Below are 9,661 nucleotides of genomic sequence, written 5' to 3' on the forward strand. Positions count from 1 at the left end.
TGGAGGCTCGTGAAATCTATGAAAAGGTTAGTGATGAGTTGAAAGCTTTACCAGGTATCACTACGAAAAAACGGTTCAAAGCAGCTCATTTGATTGGTAAAGATGTGGATCTAGGACGTTCTTTTCTTGCGTTGACAATAGAAGAGAAAATTGAGATGGTCGAGTTGTATACCGATGGTTCAATGAGATAGTTGTGTATGGTTGAAGTATGTTTTGTATGTGAATTGGTTTTAACTATGGTTGATGTTTTTTGCTTAAAAACTATGTTTTGTATGTGAATTGGTTTGATCAATGCATATTTTGGTTGGAATTTATGCATCTTTTTATATGTTTTTTATTTTTTAATAAATATTTGTTATGAAAAAAATACTTGTGCTAATGATAAAGTTGATATAATTCCCTGTTTATTTTCTATGTACCAAACAAGAGAAATGATTCTCAGCTATATTTCTCTACTGAAATCTCTGTACTACCAAACAGAACAGTCAATTCTCATTCTCCAGACCAATTCCCTTTCTCTGCAATTCTATTTCTCTATTCCATTTCTCTACAATTCCATTCTCTCTACCAAACACCCCCTTAGTTCCTTAATTAAACCCATTTAATCAAACAAGCATTTTTAATTCTGAGTCAACATTTACTCTTCAATAGAAAGCCCTAAACACACCAATATTCCTTTCACCTCAAAAAGTTCCCAACACCTTTCTACAAAATCTCTCTATCCAAATCCCAAAACCAAGTTAAAGCAAGCCTCAAAACCTCTCACCAAACCTTAAAAACAAAGCACCGGTCCCCGAATTATGATCAATCACGTACTCTGCCCGAACTAAACCTAGCTTAGCACCAACCCCATAAGACGAACCATGATCCACGCGCCTGTAAACCTCAGTAGGATTTCCCTTTACATCCTTTGAACTCCCTAAATCATGCCCGTGCTCTGCAAACACGTATACGTGTGTATTTCTAACTGGTATACGTAATTCAGCAGCAACCTGTAGAAAAAGGTAATTTTAGTCATCGTTAACGACATGCTAGTAGATAAAAAATTGATGTTAGAGCAATACTTAAGGTCAGAGAAATCGATTTTCGAATCCAAATTTTGATTGGCAAATTTGCATTGTCTTAATTTTCTTGAATGTCCATTGTAGATATTACAAAAAAAATGGTGGGTTATGTTAAAAGAAGGCACTGTCAGCAGCCAACTCGTTAGTTGGGACTGGTATTTGTTAATAGTCCATTTGGGATTATTTAAATCCAATTTTCCTTACGAAAAAACATACTTTTGTTTTCATATTTGACACTGATAATATTGAGTAATAAAAGTAATGCATAGGTACCTCTAGAATATTTCTAGCAGCTCCAATCTCTCCCATGTTGTAACCCCTAACAGAGTAGGGCCCACCAAGAGTAAAAGCATCATAATTTGGAAGATCCCCCACACAACCACCATAATGACCAGAAGAACCAGCACAGGTGGCTGTGGTTTGCCTGCACCTTCTTCAACTTCCTTTAGTTGGATGAATCTTGTCAATGTTAGTTGGTGACGGTTGAAAAATGGAAACTTGCTACCGATGAATAAACCTTGATCCAACTGCAGTTTTACCAAAACGCCATTAAAACATTAATATTTAAAAAACTTTAAAAAAATTGAGAAAAAGGCACAAAAAAGTGGTTGTGAATAGGCCCAATCGAGTCGGCTTGTTTAAATCCTCACAAAATACAGAAAACGTCCATTACGCTTATATATAGGAATGCAGGTTTCATCCTTTATATAATATTTAGGACATGAATCTGTTTTTGACTCATATACAGCGTTAATTTATAATAAGCCTGTAACCAAACCAAACGTCCAGTGAACAATTAGTGAGCCATTCAGCAGGAATGTTCATTTATGTTTTATTTAATAAACAAGCAAGCATGAACAAAAAAGTTTGTTACATTTAGTTACACGAACGAGCAAGAACACATGTCTCGTTCATTCAATTATGTTCATGAACGTCCGTTTCCATTCGTTCATGTTAATTCATTTATGCTCATTCATGTAGGTTCATTTATGTTCGTTAGTTTACCTCTATTTAAGTTCTCATTCGTATACGTTTGTTAAGACTATCAATTCAAACTTTTTTGGCTAGTTACAACTTAGTCTAGCTTTAATAACTGGTCCAACAAATTAATGGTTTTGTCTCAGATATGATCGTTCATCTATGTTCAGTTATGTTCGTTCGTGAACCGTTCTTTTATACCGTTGACGAACAAATACAAACACATTCATCTTCTTAACGAACCGAACACGAACAAGAAAACCCTTTTTGTTTAGTCGTTCACGTTCGATCATTTCTTCGGTTAAAGTTAAACAAGCAAACATAAACATGCTTCGTTCATGTTTGTTTACAAGCCTAGGATAAAAAAAACAGACCTGAAACACATTCCTAGCACCAACAATTGCTCCGTTAACAAACTTTGTATTATCTCGTGTTATATTTGCTTGTGCAAACGCCATTCGGTCAATACCGGTACCACTCAATGTAGTTGGTGGGCCATCCGCGCTAACCCCGCCATTTGACAAAAACCGTTGACCGTTTGAAGCAATATCATTACTTTCATCACGTGTCTTGATCTCTTCCATCACAACCCCATACGTAAACTTACTTTGAGGAGTAAAATTCTGAATTTGAATAATGTAAATAATTAACACAATGCACAACATATAATCATATGATGATAAGAATCAAGAATAGTTCAGTCAATATTATAGCATTAAATAATTAAATATATTTTAAAAACAATGATTATTATATATTAAAAATAAAATATGTATAACTGGGATACCTGTTTATTATGTATATTTAATAATATTAATCAATGGTAGTTTAGTAATTTACCTCGGTAATATTGGTTTTAACACCAAATCTATCAACCCATATAGGAGGAACTTCATCTACCCCGGGCCCGCCTGTGAAAACTGGGCTGAGCTTTCGGCTGTTGAAAACACTCGTACGCAAATTGCGGTTTCGAGAGTTAGATATCCCATCTAAATAAGGATGCACATATTCAAGCTTAAACGCAAGATCATCCTGTAAATCAGTTTATTAAAAAAATAAGATAATTACTGAAAAATATCAATAGTTATTAGAAGTCTCAAGACTTTTAAGTTTTTTATTTTCAAATTTCCCACTAACTTTTAATTTACAAAAGTGAAACTAGTTTTCCGTTTTTAAATTTTTATCACTTTTTAAAGTTCAAAAACTTAATTTATTGGTTTTAACTACCCATTTTTAGATCGTTTCTAGCTGTGTCTATTACTCTATTAATCCTGAGATAAATATACAACACCAAGTTTGTTAATTGGAAATTAAAAGTAAAGAAACAAAAATCAACTAAAAAGATACCAATTAAAAAAATGTTTCAAATGAGATGTAGTGATTGATTGCTTAATTTGTAAGTCACTCAGATGTACTGTAGTACTCATTAACAAATGAACATTAAACGGGTCGAACCGAATACGAAACTAAGAAGTCCAGGCTCATCCATTTCAACTTACACACCTACATGGATAGTCTAAAAACACCATTGTGAAACAAATATATAACTTTTGACACTAGAATTGAAAGAGTGCGAATTTGACATCTTTATAAAATTCTACAGCCCCTTTAGTCCCGTTACCCAAGTCCCAACAGGTCCAACACAACCATTTTGTCATCTCTAAAATCTTTTTGAAGTTAACAAAAAGAAGAAAAATAATAAAATCACCTGCGGATTGAAAAAGTTACTAGTGTTCACAGAACCAATAAAAGATCTATTAAGCCCCTTGATGTTCCGATGCTCAAATGATACAGTTCCACCAGGTGAGATTGTAGCCTAAACATTACATAACAAAACTTTATATGCATTAAATAATAAATATTGCATAACAATAAGTATTTGATAGCATATAGAGTGTAATATACCAAAGCAGGGTAGCCGTTGCTTCCGGGAACAACGTTCCATTCATAACTAACTTCAGCTTGTTTTTGATCCAACTCTTTAAGTTTAATTTCAACAACAATCCCGCCATCGTTTTTCTCATCAGGCCGTGGGTTGACTTCAATATTTGAAAATAAAGATAGAGAATTTATGTTTCGCAATGCTTGCTTCCCAGCTTCAATGTTGAAAACATTCCCTTTTTGAAGCTGCAGGCCATATTATCAACTTGACATATTGTATAAACAAAAACTATATCAATGCATATGCAAACAATAATACACATCAAGCCCGTTAACTGAATTAGTTAAACGAACGAACATCGTTCGTTCATTTATGTTTGTGAATGTTCATGTTCGCTTGTTCATTTAAATTTGTTTATGTTCGTTCATTTATCTTTGTTTAAGAGAGTTTACATTTGTTTAAATCGTTCGTTTACGTCTGTTGATATATTCATCTAATTTTTTTAGTCGCATTACAACTTGTCATAGTTTCAATAACTATTTAGACCCCACACATTGTTGTTCACGTTTACTTTAAACTGGTTTTAGCTCAATTATGTTCATCCATCTATTCCGTTCGTTTACATATGTGAACAGTTCGTTTTATACTTCTAACGAACTAACATAAACGAGCAGTCGAGCACAAACACGTTAATTTTCTTAATATAACACAGACACAAATAAGAAAACCTTGCCCGTTTAATTGTTCGTAGTCAACTGTTTGTTCAATTAAAGTTAAACGAAAAGGCACAAACACACAGTTTCTTCCATTTTCAATTGTGTTCAGACTTATTAAATAAAAAACACTAATTAAAGTCTTAGCTTTTCTACTATAATTCAGATAAAAATTTTCAAAATTATTAACTGCAAAATAAACAAAATCATAATATCCACAAATATGAATTACCTGTTTAGGCACTTCTCTCTTCACTACGCCAATGTGAGTATTCCCTTCACAAACATTTCCAAGTTTATCTAGACTCTGAATCACAACCTTAGTAATATCGCCTTCAACCACCTCACAAACAACCTCGTTCGTATTCAAATTCCCAAAATTCACAACCTGAGCACACGCATACCCTTGATCATGGTACCACTTCTGCACCCTATCTCTAATATTCTGCAACATCCTCGCACTCACATTCCCTTGCGACAATATATCCAAAACCTCACCATGAACAGCCCTCGGCAACATACACGGTCTCGCATTATTCATCCTACTCTTATACTCCCTCTCTTGATTCCTCATATAATCTATCTTTTCCCTGTCACTCATGTTTTCATAAAAATCAGCCGCTTTCGACTGCTGCATTAATCCCACATTAATACACTTAAACCGATCTGCCGCTTCCCAAGTAGACTCCGTAAACGAAACCGTCAACCCGATCGTCCCGTCCGCCTTCGTTTTCGCCTCCAAATCGACCTTCTCAAACATAGCGCAACCAGCTAGGGTTTCAAGCTCTTTCTGAAGCTGAGCTTTGGTGTACACACCGCCAGCTTTAAGCGACACCATTTCGAAAAACGAATCGTCCGAACCGACAATAATCGACTTCACTTTATCCAAAAACACAAGCTCAGACACCTTATACTTCTTAAATCCATTAAGCTTATTCAATTGAACAACTATATCACTAGGTAATCCATGAGAGTCCCATTCCGGAGACTGATCCTCATCCGCATTCGCTTCGGGACACAACAACCGGTTCCACCACCCTCCGCCGCCTCCTCCACCGCCACCTCCGCCGCCGGAAGCACCGCCGAGTCCGATTAACGAACGAGTCTTATACGCTAGGTGAATTAGAGGCCCGGCCGCTCCGACAGCTCCGGCCGCGGCGGATAGTGTGAGATTTTTACCGGAAAATTGTGAGGGTTTTGAGGGTTTGCTAGGGTTTTGAGACGAGATTTTTGCGGAGCGAGTGGTGGAGGAGGTGATGGATACGGCGGTCAACGGAGACGTTAGGTTTGACCGGTGGTTAGGTTTCCGGTAAGTGTGGAATTGGCCGGTGCCGACGGCAAAGGACGCCATTGGAGATAAGAGGGTTAGAGGTTTTGAGAAAGGGTTTATGCATTATATGAGTGAGGAGGTGAGTCAGTTGGCCTCGTTTGAATCGTTCGAGATTTGTAGTTAATTAATATAATAATACCAGCTGGTGGCTCGTGCTTCGGAAGGGATTTTTTTTAACTAACAACAAATGTGAATGTTATTATTAACTATATAGTGTTACGCCGGGCGTGTTGCGTCGGGGACCGGTCGGTAAAACCCGAGCGGTGTTAGAATCTAAGAGTTGCCGTTCCCCGGACATTGAGGCGGTAGGTTGACACAAATTCGAACGATTTATGTTACGTGCATTATGGTATCGGAACTAAAACTCAGGCGTCGATAAAACCTGAAGGTTGTCAATCCTCGGTGTGGAGGCGGTGAGTCTACGCAAATTCAGTCGGTCTCGGCTACATTTGTTATGGTGTCATACTTAAACAGAAAAAAAAAACAAAAATAAATACAAAAACAAAGTTGGCATTCGATTGGTTTTTGTTAAGTTCGTTAAGTTACTAGAACTAAAACAAAATGCGGTGAGTCTACGTGAATGAAGTCGGTTCACTCCCGGAACTAAAACAAAAAAGAAAAAACAAAATTGGCATTTGATCGATTTAATTTATGTTCGTTACGGTGACAAAACTAAAAACAAAGTGTTGTCGACCACTAAGGCGCCGCAAAGTGGCCCAATCGGGCACTTGCGGCATCAAAGTTTCCGTTTATTCTATACAATAATAACATGTCAACATCCAACAAAGCGGCCAAGAAGCTAGCCACGAGGACCCAACCACCAAGCATATATCAAATAAACGTATACAAAGATGCATGCATACATCAAATAAACGTATATATAAAGATACAATGTACCACCTGATACCATCCCAAATTACCCTTACCAAGGTTCTATCTCAAAATTACACCAACAAAATTTTTGAAAAATAAAATTTTTATATATAATAACATAACAAAATTTGTTTATATATAAACACAATAATGAAAATATCATCGATCTTTTAGAAGAAAAAAAATTATATAACGTCCATTTTTCATACTTTTATTAGGCACTTGAAGTCATGGAGACGGCATTGGTTTTGTGTATATTGAAAACTTGGGTTACCCCATATAAAAGAAACCAAATTTCAGTTTTGTTTCAATCAGGTCACTGATGTAAAATTTGTTATATTTGGGTCACTTTAACCTTTATTTACCTATTTATTTGACATGGATAAAAGGTTATCTTGTCTGTTTTTTTTTTTTTTCAAATATTTTGGCATTGCATAATATTTTTTAAAAATTGTAAAAAGATTAGTATCAAAATGCAAAAAATCATTTTAAAGTTGCGAAAATGTGCAAAAAAATTGAAATAATGAAAAAAAAATCACTAGTTTCTTTATAAAGAACACGGTTTTTTAACCGACTCTTTAATAAGTGAAAGTGGTGTCTCGAATCACCATGAGGATTTCCGATTTTAAGAAATTGTTCACCGATAGCTGAAGCATTCTTTGTGAATCTGGTTCATAGATCATTCTCATTAAGAGTTTAAAGTTTATAATCTTTATTTGTCACAACCCCAAATATAATTTTCTTCTTCTATATCTATATAAGGTGTTAGTCTTTGAATAAACTTTGTGGTCATGTTATGAATAAAACATCTCCCGTCTATGGTCTATAGCATACTTGTATGAATCTCCATCTGACCGTCTTATCACAAACTCATCAATATTTGCATCATATTCTCATCCAACAATTGGATACCTTTTGTTACGGGGCAAGACATGTCCGGGTTGGAAGGGATTACTTAATTTAGCATGGGTCACATAGTTAAAATTGGTAGACGAAAACGATATGGGTTCAAACTCACAGTTCTAACTTGAAAGTGGATTTAGTATGAAACAAAAAAAAAACAGTATCCTTTATTTAGCTTCTTGTAGAAAACATATCAAATCGTCAGGGTGGTGTAGTTGGTTATCATGCTAGTCTCACACACTAGAGGTCCCCGATTTGAACCCGGGCTCAAACAATTATTTTTGTTCCCTTTTTTGGTACTCTTTAACACCCTAAACATAGATCTAAAACGACACCCTTGGATGTTTATTTAATATTTTGATTGATAATAAACCAACCGGAAGTATGTGTTTGTCGCTATTTATTATGAGCCGAAACATTTTCCTAGTGTATAACTTCATTTATTGTGTTTCGTAATTGATAAATTAATAGATAAAAGATAAATAAAATCAATTTTATTGAAGTGCATAGGCTTAATTTGTATGACAAACATGAATCAACGTGCGTACTTCTTTGGAAACTTGGATGCGGATCGATACATTGTGAGTAATGTTAATTTGTCATACGACAGAGTTATGTGTAATTTTAATGTAATGGGAACTTCTGCATATGATCAAGCAAAGGGCGCTTCATTGGTTGCCTCTTATTTGTAATCTGGTGAATGTGTGTTGAAGAGCCCTTTATTGGTTGCCTCTTATTTATAATCTACTGAACGTGTGTTGGGTCAAGCTCGATGGGACAACCTTCCCTAGCCTTGAACCGGGGCTTTAAGTCTGATCACGGCATATGTCATCAACCCCTTGTATAACATGATGTGGTTCTAGTTATGTATTTCAACATTTTTTTTTCAAGATGTATTTGCTTGATTATAGGGTACTTCGCAGGTATTATGTTATCTAGATTGGTTTTGATTGTTCATCGTATGAATGGCTTTTGGCTGCAATGCTTCTTGATCCGGATGACTCTTAATATAGAAGACACTTGATCCGATAATGTATATAAGAAGAGTGGTTTAAAATAAAATTAAGTCAAGAGAAAACGGTTTAAGTAAAAAGGGCATAACCCGTTGAAATAGAGAGGAGAGACGATAGGTTTGGATGTTACAAGGGAAGATGCTTAACATACTAAGCACCCCTTGACAAAAACCTAATAAATGTCCTTTATTTTAGTGATTTAAGTCCTTACAAAGATTGCCAAATTTGGTTTCAGGCATCATATCACAATGAACTTATGTTTGTAAAATAAAACAAGATTTAACTAGTACGGCATACGCACGACCTGACCTTAGATCGACTATGAGTTTATGGATGATGGCACGGTCCAACCTTGGACATGCCATACAAATGCAAGACGAATGCTGTTCTTTTAGTTTTTCCTGGCTACTTAAGAAAGTCCTTCACACATACTTTTCCTCAAGCCTCTTGCAAAAGAAAAAAAAACTCTAAATATCAACACGTGTCCTAAAATGTTCCAAAAACTCGAAGGATAATCTTCCATATCAAGATAGATCATAATCTGCAAAGAGACAAAATAAATAAATAAATATAACTAAATAAGGGTGATCACTGCCCACTTAGTGAGATGCTGAAGGATAATCTCTTCCCAAATTGTGCGCTGTTAAAACGGAGATCACTACCTTATTAACAATTGCAAATAAAAATTCTTGTTTGCCTCACTGGCCCAAAAATGAAGTTGTTTAGAAGCACTAAGAGAAAGAATCAGATGATTTTGTAGATACATTTAAATGATTCATGTGTCTAGTGAGATGTTAAACTACCAACATTTGTGAGATGTGAAGAGGCGACCATTACCTTTTGCTGTGTTGCTGTAACGACGATAAATATCAATTTAGTAACAAAGAATTTAGTGGAAGTTAAAT

At 35.4% G+C, this 9,661-nt stretch overlaps 1 pseudogene across 1 annotated transcript; it reads right to left on the bottom strand.

The window, feature by feature from the left end:
• Nucleotides 1-591: 591 nt before the first annotated feature.
• On the bottom strand, nt 592-6,003 carry LOC143633280 (protein TOC75-3, chloroplastic-like; annotated as a pseudogene). Its single transcript, XR_013153649.1, has 7 exons — nt 4,870-6,003; nt 3,948-4,169; nt 3,751-3,858; nt 2,883-3,074; nt 2,417-2,665; nt 1,338-1,591; nt 592-992 (listed from the first exon to the last, which is right to left on the bottom strand). The product of XR_013153649.1 is annotated as a protein TOC75-3, chloroplastic-like (transcript).
• Between the last annotated feature and the right edge of the window lie 3,658 nt (nt 6,004-9,661).

The sequence above is a fragment of the Bidens hawaiensis genome, unplaced genomic scaffold, assembly GCF_021521415.1.
Source record: "Bidens hawaiensis isolate Kalapana, Puna unplaced genomic scaffold, B.hawaiensis_p1.1 tig00006636_1, whole genome shotgun sequence".
NCBI lineage: Eukaryota > Viridiplantae > Streptophyta > Magnoliopsida > Asterales > Asteraceae > Bidens > Bidens hawaiensis.